Source organism: Haliotis cracherodii, unplaced genomic scaffold, assembly GCF_022045235.1.
Source record: "Haliotis cracherodii isolate W230 unplaced genomic scaffold, xgHalCrac1.p SCAF_3, whole genome shotgun sequence".
Lineage (NCBI taxonomy): Eukaryota > Metazoa > Mollusca > Gastropoda > Lepetellida > Haliotidae > Haliotis > Haliotis cracherodii.
The window spans coordinates 25,440,515-25,454,565 of NW_027266286.1; the positions used below are offsets into that span (position 1 = coordinate 25,440,515).

General features: G+C 45.1%; 2 protein-coding genes across 3 annotated transcripts in view; one reads left to right on the top strand and one right to left on the bottom strand.

The window, feature by feature from the left end:
* LOC139473880 (palmitoleoyl-protein carboxylesterase notum1-like) overlaps positions 1-14,051 on the bottom strand; it is a 68,262-nt gene that overhangs the window by 45,410 nt on the left and 8,801 nt on the right. The window contains exons 1-2 of one of the 2 annotated variants that reach the window (XM_071256667.1): positions 4,786-4,874; positions 4,387-4,552 (exon numbers count right to left, since the gene is read on the bottom strand). The gene's annotated coding sequence lies outside the window, so the exon portion shown is untranslated. Of the gene's footprint in view, positions 1-4,386; positions 4,553-4,785; positions 4,875-14,051 lie in introns of those variants that run through there. The other variant, XM_071256666.1, reaches the window with a different exon arrangement.
* Positions 1-14,051, top strand: part of LOC139475320 (uncharacterized) — a 52,961-nt gene that overhangs the window by 7,561 nt on the left and 31,349 nt on the right. The gene's annotated exons all lie outside the window — the stretch shown is intronic.

The following is a 14,051-nucleotide window of genomic DNA, read 5'->3' on the forward strand; positions in this document are numbered from 1 at the left end:
GGGGGGGAAAGGGTTTGGATTGACGGCGATGGGTGGAGTAGGGATGGGAGTGAAGAGTTTGGGGATTGACCGCGAGGAGTGGGTGAAAAACACAGGGATTGACGACGGGTGGAGTAAGAGATTAGGTGTGGTGGTGTTGGAGATTGGGATTGGAAGTTTGGGTGGGGAACGGGTTTGAAGTGGGGATTCGGAGTGGTAGTTTGGGGTGGGGAACGGGTTTATTTGAATCATGAAAATACAAGTTGGGGACAAGTGAAACTTGTACAAATATCTCTGCCCCCCCCCCCCCCCCCCCCCCCCCCCCCCCCCCCCCCCCCACACACACACACACACACACTCCATTCCCCCTCCTGTCAAAAAAAGTTAACTACGGCCTTAGATTCGGAGTGGGAGTTTGGGGTGGGAAGGGGTGGACGTGGGGATTCGATTGTGGGACGAGGTGGGAATTGGGTTTTCGATTGGGGGTTGCGGTAAGGGGTGGCGCTAGGGGTTGGGGATTGAGTATGCGACTGGGGGCGGCGAAGAAGGGACCAGGGGTGTAATTTGAAGGCGTGGTTGCAAGCGGGAAGCGTTGATGCAGTTAAGCGTTAACGCAGAGTGTACCTGTTCTAAGGACACACCACGTTACACCATGTACCTTTACTTCTAATTATTGAATGCCGCCACGCGACACATCAAAGGCATGTGGGCATGGATGATTAATAACGGTGCCAGACCGCGCGTTGAGGCGGCATCAAAAAACATCTAGTATTCCGACAGACGAAATAGTTCGCCAAACACGATCTTCGGACTTGGAGCCAGATCAAAGAGAAGCCGCCGTCAAGTGGTCTTTGGCAAAGTGCGAAGCAAACAGCACTATTTCTTAACCCCACATTAGCTGAGAAATCATTTTAGAGACGATATTTCAACGCTAAAACAACGCCTTACCCGTGACTCCACGGCTGCAGTGCACCTACAGTGATTCATTTAATGTGTAGTGTCGCGTCAAAATAGCGCAAGCGGAACTGCGTGATAAGTTCAAAGAAACTGGCCAGGTATTCATTCGCGCGGCATGTTGGACACGTGTTGAGCCCTCTTATTGAGCACTTTTACCTTCGCATGACGCCTGTGAGACGAAAGGCACTATACATACCTGTTAGAAGCAGCATACATCTACTGTTAGCATCGGCAGAGCCATGTCTAGGTTTCAAAAGGTGGGGTAGATTTGTAGCTTTGGGGGGGCGGTCGGGTAGCCTAGTGGTTAAAGCGTTCGCTCGTCACGCCGAAGACCCGGGTTCGATTCCCGACATGAGTACAATGTGTGATGCCCATTTCTGGTGTCCCCCGCCGTGATATTGCTGGAATATTGCTACAAGCGGCGTAAAACCATACTCACTCACTCACTCATGGTAGCTTTGGTTCTACATTGCAAACCCGAGTTCGATTCTCTGTATGGGTATTGTGTATATTCGTTATGGATAGGTCCTTTCATTTAGTTTTCACTGACAATTTCTGACAAAGTAGGTATTTGGTTTAGCGGTGAGGTGAAATCGGGTTTGCCGACGCGTTCAAGATTAATGCAGTTATGCCGCAGTTTAACATGTGGACACCCCTCCCAGACGCAGTATACGGACATCGAGCCAACCAGGCCTTGTTTTATCTCCTAACGGCCGAGCTCCAGGCAGGGTAACAACAAATACCATCTTTTAACGTCGTTTGATGTATCGCGGCCGGGGATCGAACCACCGATTTCCCACTCTCCAGGCAGACGGTCTATCCACGAGATGACGGAGGCGTTTTTTTATTTTTAGGATTCTTACAGATTGATGGTAAACAGAGGAACCCCGTTTATCCGGACGTCCACGTGGATTGTCCGGATTAACGAGGTTTCGAGCCATTGAGTATTTCCTCACATGTTATTACTCGCTAGGTATTGAAAATTTTCTTTGGGTATTCAATATGCCTTTACTCCCTTGGGCCAAGTCTACTGCGTGTTTGTGAATCAACAAGTGAACCTTTATTAAATGATTGCGCTTAAAACGCAGCAGACTCATGCCCTGAGGGTGTCACCCATGGCATAAGCCCGAACAGCGATAAATGTCTGAATTACAATAGGTGAGGTGAAATTGGGTTTAACGTAGCGTCCAAGATTATTGCACTCATATAGCGACGTGTATGTGCGTATGTGTGTGGCTGCTTGTAATAGTCCTGAGTGATGCCTATTTATAGTGCTATCACACTGAGATTCCATGCCGCAGTTTAACATGAATACCCCACTCAGACAAAGTATACTGACTCCGAGCCGACCTGACCTTAGTCCCTTAATTTCCAGAGAGGGAAACATCAAGTACCATCTTTTAACGTCTTTTGATATGACGCGGCCGGGGATCGAACCCCGGACCTTCCGCTCTCCGGGCGGACGCTCTACCACAAGACCACGGAGGCGGTCCTGAATTACAAAAAGCGAGACGTTCCACATTTTGAATTATTCGGCGTTTAACCACATTTCACCTAACCTCTTTATACTATTCTCAGTTTGTTTACACGCGTATTTGTACGCATGCAACTAAAATTAAATTGCATTTAATTGTGATTTATTTCGCGTATTTTACGCAAATACGCAGCTTATCTCTAGCTCTGACTGTAAGCGACACCAGAAATGGGCCTTACTCATTGTACACATGTCGGGAATCGAACCCGGGTCTTCAGCGTGACTAGAGAACGTTTTGACCACTAGGCTACCCGACCGCCCCTTTCTAAGATTATGGAGCTAAGATTTTTATTAGCTTTTGTTCGTTTGTCGTTTAACGCCACACTCGGTAACATTCCAGCTACATGACGGCGCTCTGTTAATAATCGAGTCTGGACCAGACAATCCAGTGATCGACATCAGGAGCATCAATCCACGCAATCTGGATACGATGACATGCATCAACCAACTCAGCGAGCCTGACCACCCAATCCCGTTCGTCGCCTCTTACGACAAGCATAGTCGGCAAGCATGGGTTGCTGAAGACTTATTCTACCCCGCATCTTCACGGGTTTGGGGCATCAAGAATGACTGAATGAGTGAGTTTGGTTTTACGCCGCTTTTAGCAGTATTCCAGCAATATCAAGGCAATATCAATATTAAGGCACAAATGGGCTCCACACATTGTACCCATGTCGGGAATCGAACACCGGTCTTCGGCGTGACGAGCGAACGCTTTAACCACTAGGCTACCCGACCGCCACGTATCAAGAATGAACATTACCCATTACGGTAGTTGTCGTGCAGAGCAAACGCTTTAACCACGAGGCAGCCACACTTCCTCGCGACTCGAAAGTATTAACGGTTTCATTTCTGTTGTTTGACACCGGGCATTTGGATACTATACACAAACAACACTGTGACACGATTAACGGGGGCAATGCAAGACTGTTAAGTGAGTGAATCGGGTTTTACACCGCTTTTATCAACATTCTAGCAATATCACCACGGGGAACACCAGAATCTACCTTTACACATTGTACTGGAGATTCGAACTCGGGCCTTCGGCGTGACGAGTGAACGCTTTAACCACTAGGCTACCCCACCGTTAAAGTTCAGATTATCATATCGTATTAATCGAATCGCTAGTTTCTCACGTCGTGGGTATTCCGTAAATTTCCTTTATAACTGTGTCCCAAGACAAACATTTTATGTCTACTAAACAGCTAATAGGTTACGTGTACTGAAAATGCTCTGCGGTGTTCGGAATCAGAAGTCGCACGAGCTGCACGAGCAAAACACTCCCGCAATCTCGCTCGCCTGCGAGAAATGTAAACAGTCGCGTGAATGAAACAGATCCTCAAGTATTTTACGCCGAGCGTCTTGAGTGCACTGTTAGAGCAGATCTTTTCTGCACGTGTTTGACTTATATAAATGTAAGCTGTAGTAACAATTGATATGGAGACGCGGGTGTCGATATCAGTGCAGACTGAACCTTGTTAATCCGGACGGAACCGTTCCAAAGAAATCGCCCGGATTCAATTAATATCCGGATTAATGGCATATGGAGTGATGTCCCCTGAATATACAGATCAATCGTTTATATAACATCGTCCGGAGGACGGGGTTTCTGATAAACGGGGTCCGTACCAAAAAGGTTTCACAGTTTTCGTTAAAATATTTTTGTTATACGCCCGAAGAGCATTCTTTTGGCAGTAAGAATGAAATTATCAGTAATTAATATTTGAACTTTAAAAAACGGAAGATAAAATTAAAGTTTTTATCAATTTTACAAAAATACACTATAACTTACCACTGAATGAAACCGAGGTGTTAATTTAAGGTTTGTAAATGCATTTAGGTTACAGTCCAAAGACAGCTTATATACAAGTGATAACAAAAAATACCGTGCATAAATTTATAAAGTGACTTCTTACCTTGTGAAGGTGATACGTTTAAGTGAGAATTAGAAATCCGGACAGTGAGGGTTGTCGCCCCATCCTGGCATGATCCGGCAGAACAATCCGGGTGAAAACAGGCCGCGAGTTTCTGTTCTTGTTAATTGCACCTGGTCCTAGAAGCCGTTCCTATTGTCCCTGGCACCTGTTGAAATACAAACTTCCAAGGTAAAGGGCGAGATAGTATCATTCACAAAGCTCGTGAGAAGATGAGACGGATTTTAGATGTCTATACAAGTCGTCAGTATTAGACTGTTCAGTCGAAAGGTGAAAAAAACCCCGCTCCAACAAATAGTTGATTAATTGATTAGCCGGTTTCCTAACTTAAACGATTACATCAAAAAGCGAGAAACGTTTGCAAACTTCTTTAACCATCACCTGTTCGCGATTCTTGTTTATAACAATGTCTCATGAGAATAAATATGTTCTGTAGCATCGTTGACTTTGACGGACAGGTACGAGTGTATATTTCAGCTAAGGGGCAGACCCTCGATGTGCGCACACCCGATCCAATGCTGCGTTCGGTCGACACTGTACAAGCGAGACTGTGAACCCAATGAGACAAGGATTAGCACTCGTTCTCGATATGGGTCGACAGCTTCTTGTCGGGTTCTTGGGGAGGGCGAATCGTGGCTGTTTTTGCGTCCGATGCTCATTTCGCTTCAGGAATTAGGTTTGAAGTTGTTGAGTGATAATTGTGCGGCTTTGTAGGGTAAAGCGAAACACTATGGTACTACCCTTTGATGAGATTGTTCTGAGATTTCTTTGAACGCGGGGCATAATTAGTCTTTAGAAAATATATAGACCAGCACACGGGCTGGAACACGGTGACGGGCCCATTGCAACGTTGACCGTTCAATAAGATCACGTGTCCTCCACAGCGGTCAAGCGATGACCATATGAAATCCCGCCTAAATCGCCGTGTAGCTCGTGTGTAGTGTTGTCCTCATCAAAAGGCGGCGGCCCTTTCAAGAGGATCAGGGGTACAGGTGGGACAAGCGATCGATCTTCTGTCCTTTGATGTTAATGAAAAACCTTTCACCATATGTAACATGCTTTGTGATCTCAACCTCGTGGATGAGAAGCACTTTGTTATACGTAAACCGATTCTGTGTTAAGAGAGCTTATTCTACCGAGAAGCCACACCCCCTTTAAACAGACGATGTATCATGAGACCTGTATAATTGTCTCATGACCTGAAATAAATATGATTATTATAATGAATATGCTTTCATTCGGAATTATTTTTATTTTCATTAAATTTAGCCCCCCCCCCCCCCCCCCCCCCCCCCAAAACAAAATAAAAAAAATAAAGAATAAAGAAATAAAGAAATTTATTTCATTTGGATTATTCGTTCCATTTAACCTCCTCCTATTAACATTTTGCAAAATGCGACGGACTAATTTAGAATATTTATATTCACATAAAAATAAAGCTGGTGAAAGCCAGACCCATTGCGCAGATGACCTAGCATTCTTTGTCTGTTGGTTGGTTTACGCCGCACCCCAGGGGCGGTCAGGTAGCCTAGTGGTTAAAGCGTTCGCTCGTCACGCCGAAGACCCGGGTTCGATTCCCGACATGGGTACAATATGTGAAGCCCATTTCTGGTGTCCCCCGCCGTGATATTGCTGGAATATTGCTAAAAGCGGCGTAAAACCATACTTACTCACTATCGCTGCACCGAGCAATAACTACGACTCTGGTATTAAATGTATGTTATTGAGAGAGACATATTCTCTACGTCACAGTTCGCAATTTTCCAGCAATATGACGGCATCTTGTAAAACATCGAGTTTGGCCAGGGAAAATTTAGTTGTTAATAACAATAGCAACGGTCAGTAACAGAAATCACGATTTTGTAACCCATGGGATTAAGGGTGAAAAAAGTACAGTCGCCTTTTACGGCAAGCATGGGTTGCTGAAGACCTATTCTACCCAAGATCTGCCGAAACACTGAAAAATATTTAGTGGTATGTATGCGTGATGAAATACCATATACTGCCCAACCCAACGGGTCGCCAGGTGGCTGAAATGAATGCCGGCGTTAAATTTAAAACAAAAACAACAAAAACTCACCCTACCCAGCGTAAACGCTTTTTGTGAATCCATGCCTCGACGGTAATGTACCCAACTGTCTTAAAAGGTTTATTTAAAAAAATATATATAACATTGAAAATAAAATGCCGCCCGACGCACATTTTTAAAATAAATGGATGAAAATCTAAACATATATTTTTAATGGCTTACTAGGTCATGAGCAACACGTAACAAACAAAAAACGTGTTTCATTAAATATTATTTGGTTCAAAGCTATCCATTTTACACTAGTTAACATGCAAGCACTTAAAACGTGACATTTCTAAAACATTTCTAAACATTTCAAAATATACAGTCACGTCAGATTTAATCAACATGTAAATATCATACATGTCATGTGTGTGCATGTTTGTGTGTCTATTTCTATCCTTGTCTGTTTCTATCACGAAACAGTTGTCTAAGGCGCCGCGATTCGCTGTGCAGAGTTGCGTCACTTGGGCACGCCAGAAACCTATGATTGTGGGTTCGAATCCCGGTTCGCCCCGATTATGTTTTTAGGTTTGTCAGCACCATACCGGTGCTCGTGGGTTTCACCGAAGTGGTAAACATCGGAGACCTGCATCACTTCGGGCTTTCCTCTCACATTAAGCTGACACGCCGTGATATAACTAGAATACTGTTAAAAGCGGCTAAAAACTCACTCGCTCTATAAAGTTCTATAAAAGAGTCTGTGTATATTCGACAAAAATAATTTTTGAATATTTTTGGAAAAAATGGGTTCCTAACAAGCATCATCGTGAAGGATAAATTTCAAAGGTAACGCATATTTTCGAAAAAGAAATAGAGTGAGTAAACGTTTTACACCACATTCAGGAATATTCAGATTATATCACGGCGGCTAAAACCTTCTAATCGAGAGAGGGGCAGTCGGGTAGCCTAGTGGTTAAAGCGTTCGCCCGTCACGCCGAAGAACCTTGTTCGATTCCCGACATGGGTACAATGTGTGAAGCCTATATCTGGTGTCACCCGGCCGTGATATTGCTGGGATATTGCTAAAAACGGCGTAAAACCATACTCACTCACTCTAACCGAGAGGCAAGGCAAACCAGTGACTGATAGCAAGAGCAACGATCCACGTCATCGTGGCGCAGTGAAACGCAACCAGGGAATTCGCACAACCCGACCGTCTATGTCAATGGCAAACTGTGGACATATTCTTCCTTGTAATCCCAGCAGGGGAGGGTAACACAGAAGGTCTGAGATTCAGCGTTTGTGGCAACATTTGGTGGTTATACAAATATCACCGCTTACAAAATCTCTTTTTAAACGACGAATGTGCAGACAATTTACAGTAAACTACGGTTATAACGAACTCAAAGGGGCCACTAATTTTAATTAGTTATAACCGTAGTTCGTTATAAGCATATGTACAACATCTATATATAAAATGGACGGCACCAAGAAACAGTTCGTTATATCCGACAGTTCGTTATAAGCGTGTTCGTTATAAAAGGTTGTTTTCTGTAGTAGGTTAAGATTTGTCTAGTTTTCATATTCCAGAAGACGCAAGTTACAAGAAATCTGAGAGACAAACACCGTCGACCAAAAAAGGTTATTTTGTTTCAGGTTTGCCTCCTTGGCCGAGCGGAAGTTCGATCCCAAAGGCCACGGCATACCAAATTAAAACATCATACTTCTTGTTGCCCTGCCCGGAACTCGGAATTATGGAGATAAAACAAGGACTGGTCGGGCCGTAGTCAAAATAATGTGTCTGAGGAGGATATCCAAGTTTAACTGCAGCATGGTATCTCGGTGAGCCAGCACTATAAAACCGGCATTAGTCCGGACCAGTACAGACCGCCTCCGTGGTCTAGTGGTAGAGCGTCCGCCCGGAGAGCGGAAGGTCCGGGGTTCGATCCCCGACCGCGTAATACCAAAAGACGTTGAAGATGGTACTTGTTGTTACCCTGTCTGGCGCTCGGCATTACGGGGCTAAAACAAGGACTGGTCGGCTCGGAGTCAGTATACTTAGTCTAAGTGGGGTATTCATGTTAAACTGCGGCATGGTATCTCAGTGAGCTAGCACTGTAAATCGGCATCAGTCCGGACTAGTACAAGCAGCCACACAGACACACACGTACATGCACGTCGCTATATAAGTGCAATAATCTTGGACGCGGGCATAGTTTGGTCTTATCCCGTCTCCCTTTTACATAGGGTAGTCTTTATCCGCTAAGCTGATATACATAATAAAATATGAATTAGAACACACACAGTGGCGTTCATCGACTTGAGTCAAACATGCTGGGTCTGCCATTGTCCCTTTAACAATCCCGTACAATGCGAAAAGTTTCAGTAAACAATTATGGAAGGATTGGTTTTCAGTAAAGTTTAGGTACGTTTTTGATCGAATTTCGATTCAAGGTAATCACGTGCCAGAACCCCATCAATCGCCGTGTAATTGATAGCCTGGACGAAGGTCAGTCGGTACACGACTCATTCCACGTGTGGCGTATTCGCCATGAAAGACTTCATTGTATCGGCAACACATTGTTAATAACTTCAATTCTTGGTGAATATAATTCACATTTGTCAATATCGCATGAACATTGTATACTGACAGAGCTGGTATATCTGTGGGGAACTTGACACAGCGATGAATGAAGGTTAGGCAACCCTTGGTTCACGCACCAAGCACTGCGCGGAGTTCACGGAGTGTTTCCGCCAAGGTGCTTTTTCAGCAAAGTAATTTTTGCAAGATTAACTTCGACACGTGACCCCTGCTCCCGACGCTGCAAAACGCCCATCCTTGTTAGGTTAACCCTTAACACTGACGAGCCTTGTCACACTAAAATATCTAAGTTAAGAGACTGAAAAAACTGCGTCAATTGTATCCAAGATTTCAAAATAATGTTAGTGAAATATGATCTTACGTCGCCTTGTGAGTGAGTGAGTATGGTTTTACGCCGCTTTTAGCAATATTCCAGCAATATCACGGCGGGGGACACCAGAAATGGGCCTCACACAGTGTACCCATGTCGGGAATCGAACCCGGGTTTTCGGCGTGACGAGCGAACGCTTAAACCACTAGGCTACCCACCCGCCCCTCGCCTTGTCAACAAAGCCAGCATTATCACGTCAGGGGAAAACCTGGTACCCATGTGGGGAATCGAACCCTTCACGGCGTTACTCGTATGCTTTCAGTCACTGGTTTGTCTGATCCAGCCTCTATTTATAGCTCTGCAAGTTTCCCTTCCAATAAATGAACCTGCCTTATGATAAATTACAGTTCTAATTGTCATTTTTGTTTGTTTGATGTAAAACCCCGCACTCAGCATTATTCCGGCTATATGAAAAAGGCCGGTACATATGGAGTCTGGACCAGATAATCCATTGATAGGTGAGGTGAGGTGAAATGGGGTTTAACGTCGCGTCAAAGATTATTGCACTTATATAGCGACGTGCATGTACGTGTGTGTGTTTGTGTGGCTGCTTGTACTAGTCCGGACTGATGCCGATTTACAGTGCTAGCTCACAGAGATATCATGCCGCAGTTTAACATGAATACCCCACTCAGACACAGTATACTGACTCCGAGCCGACCAGTCCTTGTTTTAGCCCCTTAATGCCAAGCGCCAGACAGGGTAACAACAAGTACCATCTTTTAACGTCTTTTGGTATGACGCGGCCGGGGATCGAGCCCCGGTCCTTCCGCTCTCCGGGCGGACGATCTACCACTAGACCACGGAGGCGGTCCAATCCATTGATACCTTTTGTGAACAAAGATCCATGTGTACATGGACAAGACATCGACCAAGTCACCGAGTCTGACCACCCCCATCCATTTGATCGCCTCTTACGACAACCATAGGTGGGGACCAATTCTAAAGCACAAGCTTTATCAATCACTGCAAGGCGGATCCTGTTGATAAAAGTGAGTGAGTGAGTGAGTTGGGTTTAACGCCGCTTAACACATTATTCCAGTTATATCGCGGCGTGTCAGCTTAATGCGGGAGGAAAGCCTGAAGTGATGCAGGTCTCAGATGTTTACCACTTTGGTGAAGCCCACGAGAACGGGCATGGTGCTGACAAACCTGGAAACATAATCGGGGCGAACCGGGATTCGAACCCACAATAATAGGTTTCTGGCGTGCCCAAGGGACGCAACTCTGCACAGCGAATCGCGGCGTCCCCTGTTGATAAAATAATAATAATAATAATAATGATAATGTGTGCACTTATATTGCGCTTGGTACATGGTACATGGTACACAAGGTACATGCTGAAAGCGCTGACATTACTCCCCCGGTCAATGGATCAGTGGTGAACTCAATTTTCATTCTGAACTCCCAGGGAAGTATACAATCCAAGCTGCATTGTACACGGTAATACACAACGGCGTGTCAGCTTCACGTGAAGGAAATCCTGGATAGCTCAAGATAAATCTGGTATTCGAAACCATTCTGGCACGATTAAGGGTCGAGAAACATTTAGGATCATCCTCGATACCCAGGGGTATTTTTCTATACCCTGGGTTTTCTGGAGAAACGGGGACACGGGTCGACTAGGGCGCCGCATTTCGCTGTGCAGAGTTGCGTCCCTTGGCACGCCTGAAACCTATGATCATGGGTTCGAATCCCGGTTCGCCCAGATTATGTTTCTAGGTTTATCAGCACCATACCCGTGCTCGTGGGTTTCACCAAAGTGGTAAACGTCTGAGACCTGCATCATTTCGGGCTTTCTTCCCACATTAAGCTGACACGCCGTGATATAACTAGAAAGCTGTGAAAATGGCGCTAGACCCAACTCACACCTGGATAACTACTTGACAAGCGTTCTGGCAATGAGAGGATATAAACACGCTTAGGTTTCCATTCCGAACCAGGTACTAAGTACAACAATTCTCCTCTCAAGAACAAACCCAATTCATGATATTGCCTCGCCAACAATCCGTGATATTTCATTATCGGAAACAATGAATCGGAACGGAAGTGATCTGTTTTGTTGTCAAAGCTCATGGAAAAGTGCAAACATGAACACTTGCTGTGTTTCGATTCATTATCAGCACAGTTCAAAGCAGACCATGTATGCTAAATGTCAGTTGGCTAGAGCATTATTTTATCATAAGTCAAACCGAAAGTTGTCTGGTCGCTGTCGGAAACACTTGTAGCGTTATTCGATGCCGTGTGGAGAACACATTTGCGTCGCGGTGCTGCCGGACGCTGCCACCGTGGGCGTATGTGTTTTCACTATTGATTTTCCTTGAACTTCACAAATGTGATGGCCCTGGAAGAAATCACAATACAGTAAACTACGGTTATAACGAACTCAAAGGGACTACTAATTTTAGTTCGTTATAACCGTAGTTCGTTATAAATACATATACAGCATGACTACAGCAAGTAGTCGGGACCAAAAAGTAAGTTCGTTATATCCGTCAGTTCGTTATAAGCGTGTTCGTTATAAGCGTAGCTTACTGTACATAGATTACAAGCATTTACCCGACAGAGCGTTCACACCTGGTAATAGACCCGTGAAGATCGAGGTAGATCCGGGGTCTTCAACAACCCATGCTTGCCGTAAGAGGCGGCAATTCTTGTCGAAAGAGGCGACTAACGGGATCGGGTGGTCAAGCTCGCTGACTTGGTTGATGCATGTCATCGTATCTCAATTGCGCGGATCGATGCTCATGATGCCAATCACTGGATTGTCTGATCTAGACGTGATTATTTACAGACAGGCGTCATATAGCTGGAATATTGCGGCGTTAAACAACAAATAAATAAACATGGTAATAACTCTAGAAACAACGTGGCATCAGTTCTTCCCCGTTTCAGTGGAACAACTTGGAGAAAGTTCGATTTCATGTCCGGAGTCCGGGGTTTCATGGTCGGGCACTGATACTGTGAAACATGGGACACTCTCTTGAGACGAATAAGGAATCGACACTATTGTCTAACACCGACTCCGCTCTTGTCACTATGGTCTACTTGAATAATGACACGCCTCTTTTCACAATGATCTGATATTGGTTACCCTCCCTCTTGTCATCATGGTCTTATACCGGCAACCTTCGTCACCATGGTCTAATACCGGCAATCCTCTTGTCACTATCGTTTAATACTGTTAGCCCACTTTTATCCATGCCGGCAGCCATTGTGTCACCATTATCTGGCACGGGCAGCCCTCTTGTCACCATGGTCTAATACCGGCACCCATTTGTCCACATGGACTAATACGGCACCCATTGTGTCACCATGGTCTAATACCCGCACCCATTGTGTCACCATGGTCTAATACCGGCACCCATTTGTCACCATGGTCTAATACCGGCACCCATTGTGTCACCATGGTCTAATACCGGCACCCATTGTGTCACCATGGTCTAATACCGGCACCCATTTGTCACCATAGTCTCAGGGACCGACCATTTGATATTCGATATTGTGGGGTGGGGTGTGATGCGGGGTGGGGTGGATGGCTGTGATTGTATCGAAATAAAGAAGAAGAAATTGTCCCTTATAAGTCTTAAAAAACAATTATACTTTAGACTGCTGAAACCAAAGAAATTGCTTTCCACAAAAATTACATTGTTGCAAGGGTTTTTTTCTTTAAAAAGATGCTAAAAGCGGCGTAAAACCATACTCACTCACTTTAAAAAGATCAGGCACATAGTTGTAAATAAGAAAATATCTGGTTTTGTAGCTGTAGCTGAAAAGAATACTAAATCTCAATACAAAATCCGATGTCATGTGCAAGTCATCACAATCTTACAGCAAGAGAACAACGAATAAGTGAAACGACTGACGGAAGCGAAACGCAGTAACGCCATCGGCCGACTGCAAACAGGAGAATCTCTTTGGCCGTAGTCAGGATTTTCCACGTGGCCCCAAACACTATAACAAGACTGTGGAACGGTTATCAGACACAGGGGACAACATGGGACGTTCCTAGATCCGGTCGATCGCTTATCAATACTACACCACAGGACAGATTCATACTGTCACTTACATGTCACTTACGTAAAAGAACCACCACGACCACCTCCACAACTAAGGCAATACCAGGATTGCGTAGTATATCAACCCATACTGGGAGGAACCTTTCACACGCTCAAGGTATTCGCGCTAGACGACCAGTTCGAGGTGTCATTTTGACGGATATATATAGTCGCCTGCGACGTCACTGGTGTAAAGGTCACAGAGAATGATCACAACTGCGAAGGAGACACGTTTGGTTCAGTGACGAGTCAAACTCGCAGTGCGGATGGTAGACGTTGTGTTTACAGGCGTCGCGGGGAACGTTATGCACGAAACTGCATACAGGAAGTGGACAGACATGGTGGTGGTAGTGTGATGATGTGGGCGGCCATCTCCTACACTGGTAGAACAGATTTGGTGAAAGTTCTGGGGAATTTAACGGCACAACGTTACACGGATGAGATTCTTCGGCCACACGCCCTTCCCATTATGCAACCGGCGAACGTCATATTCCCCACACGGCAAGACTGACAACAGCCTTTTTCAGGAATCACAACATCAAGGTCTTGCCATGGCCCTACATGTGTACAGATTTAAACCCAATCGAACATTTATGGGATGGCCTG